Below are 3,291 nucleotides of genomic sequence, written 5' to 3' on the forward strand. Positions count from 1 at the left end.
CGCTCATCGTGAACCCTCGATAAGACATCATGGAAGTTGCAGACTAGAATTAAGACTTTGTATTGCTTGTAAGTTTGTGGAACTTTTGCATATAAGTCATTATTTGTATTAGCTGTTTGTAATAACTGTTGTTTTAAATTGTATTATTGTTTGTATGTTAAAACATATTTATATAAAACAAAGAAAACTGTGTGTATCAATCTTGTTGGCAAATATCATAAATTGAATATATATCGGCATATATTTAATTACTAAATCTAAATTACAGAGTTTACCACACACACTGAATACCACAGGTGAATATAATCAACCTTCAATTTACAAAATGCAATTCCAGTTTCACAAAACAGAAATAATCTTAAGATATTTTAAATTAATTTGCAAATAAATATAATCGAGAATATTCGTTTGGCCCCCCAGTGGCACTGCAGTATGTCTGCGGACTTATAACGCTAGAAACCGGGTTTCGATACTCGTGATGGACAGAGCACAGATAGTCCATCGTGTAGTTTTGTGCTTAATTCCAAACAAACAATATCTTTTGGTACCAGACTACTTTTTTGTACGTTCGTCTAAGTTGAATTATGTTATAAAATAAATGTCTAATTAAAATAAGGTTTTGTGTCCTTAACACATTTCACAACAGAAAATACTAAACCCTAGATTAGTTTAAGCTTATAAACACTACCCGATCGAAATCGGAAGTAGAAACCAAGTGCCATAAAATTAAGTTTCATCATGTTTTTGAAGCCTAATTTGTTAAACAGGTTTAAAAAAAAAAGACATTTCTGAAGAATTTGATTTTCCTATTCTTTTTGCCAATAAATAACTAAATAACAGAAAAAATAGAAGTAGGTTACTGCCGACTGGTTACTTCCCTGTGGTCGATGATTCGAAAAAAAAAAGAGACGATGGCAAGCTACCTAGGCTGCGCACTGATGAACATACAATGACAGGATTCTATAATAATTGAGGGAGGATAGCCTGTGCTTTGGTGGCTGCTAAAAACACCTCTAGCGTGTAACCATAACCAATTATAGTTCGTACATAATACACTAGATGCTTTAATATTCATTAGTATTAATCATTCGAATACAGCCACAATGCATCAACAGAACTATTGCAACAGAGTTTGACATTATTTATGCCATCTTCCACTTACCCACTAAATTTATAACATACTAAATTCCGTTTCTTTTGCTACTCAGTTTAGCTAAAAACAGAAGTCACTGTGTAATTTTGATTTCCAATAAATCCAAGCACACCAGTTGAATCTCTTTTTGTTTAATATATAATACTTCACGATACAAACAACTGTTTAGCAACATTGTCAGAAATAATGATACACGTACAAGTATAACGAAAATACATTAGTTTATACATTTGCCATGAAAAGATGGAGTCTTTAATTAGGTAGACCTTTTTTTTTTTATTTTGCTCTGTTGGTGTGATGTTCTATTGTTTTGGCTCTTTTGAAGTGGAATAAATATTAATATTTTGTTCAAATTTCTGCTGCATGATTTGCTGATCAATTCGTTGTAAAAGTCCTACAGTAACAGAAGTTAATTCCAATAGGTGCAGTTTCATGACATCACAGACTACACCTAACATTTAACACAGTAAAGTCACCATTTATTTTTACTTGCTGAATCTAAGCTCACAATCTGAATTAAATCGAGTATTCTCGTACTCTTCAACTTTTCAAGTTCTTATCATATCTTGATGCTCAAAATAAATCGCAAATTACAACCATACACTAGTACGTTATTATGTTCTTCTTTACATTTAATGAGATGCTAGTTTGATTTCGTAAATAACCAATAACTGTTTCAGTACTTGAAAAAAATGAATAATTTCAAATAATCTTTTAAATTATGATTATTAGCACTCGATTTATTTCTGTGGGCTCAATTACCATCCACGATATTGCTATTTTAGTCATTTATTTGAAAATCTATAGTGAACTTGATTTTGTGAAAAAAAACAATAAAGGTGTAAGTATTAAATATTACTAATTCATACAAATCTGTGTACTTGTAATATTAAATACTCAACACGTGCCATAATGTCTTAAGATGGAAACAGATATTATAATTCTTGAATTACTGTGTCATGTTACAAAGATAAGTTCGTTCTTTCTTCATATTTTAGCAGGATACAGCAAATGCAAGTGGCATGACGTGCTGATCTGAAATACAGATTGCATTAAAACTATAGGATAAAATTAATTAGTCGTTGCTATGGAATTATTCTTGTGAAACTTACTGTCATGGTAATTTCAGTGGATAACAATCCAAATTGCGTTCTTTGATTCTTTCTTATATAGCAGAAAGTTTAGGGTTAAAGCACAAAACTCTTCTTCCTTCAATTTATATTTATTTTGCACACAACAGTAATTTCATTAGGGAAAAACTTCCCTAATGTTAAACCAAACACACGTTAATGCAATTAGTCGTATCATTTACTCGGTTGTATTACATACAGAACAATTGTATCTTAGCCAAGTAGGAATTTTTCTTTGATTCTAAATGGACGATGTAAATCTCTATACATGTATGTATACATATTTTAAAATATGAGTGGGTTATTGTTACAAATATAGTTCTAGTTATCTTTCAGGCTGATATTTCACTCTTTATTCATGTCATAGTTACCTGTGATATAGTTAGTCCTAGATAACTACAACATGAGCTTTAACAAATCTTTTTCTAATAAAAAAGAACCACTTAAAATCGTTAACAAATATGGATATTTTAGGACCTGCCAACTGCCAGAACAATCATATATTTATCAAATCGCACAGTGCTAGATAAATATGAATATTTTAGGACCTACATACTGCCAGAACAATCAGATATTTATCAAATCGCACAGTGGTAGACAAATATGGATATTTTACCACCTACAAACTGCCAGAACAATCAGATATTTATCAACTCGCACAGTGGTAGACAAATATGGATATTTTAGGACCTACAAACTGCCAAAACAATCATATATTTATTAAATCGCACAGTGCTAAATAAATATAAATATTTTAGAACCTACAAACTGCCAGAACAATCAGATATTTATCAAATCGCACAGTGGTAGACAAATATGGATATTTTAGGCCCTACAAACTGCCAGAACAATCAGATATTTATCAAATCACACAGTGGTAGACAAATTATGGATATTTTAGGACCTACAAACTGCCAAGAACAATCAGAATATTTATCAAAATCACACAGTGGTAGACAAATATGGATATTTTAGGACCTACAAACTGCTAGAACAATCAAGATATTT

Source organism: Limulus polyphemus, unplaced genomic scaffold, assembly GCF_000517525.1.
Source record: "Limulus polyphemus unplaced genomic scaffold, Limulus_polyphemus-2.1.2 Scaffold143, whole genome shotgun sequence".
Taxonomy (NCBI): domain Eukaryota; kingdom Metazoa; phylum Arthropoda; class Merostomata; order Xiphosura; family Limulidae; genus Limulus; species Limulus polyphemus.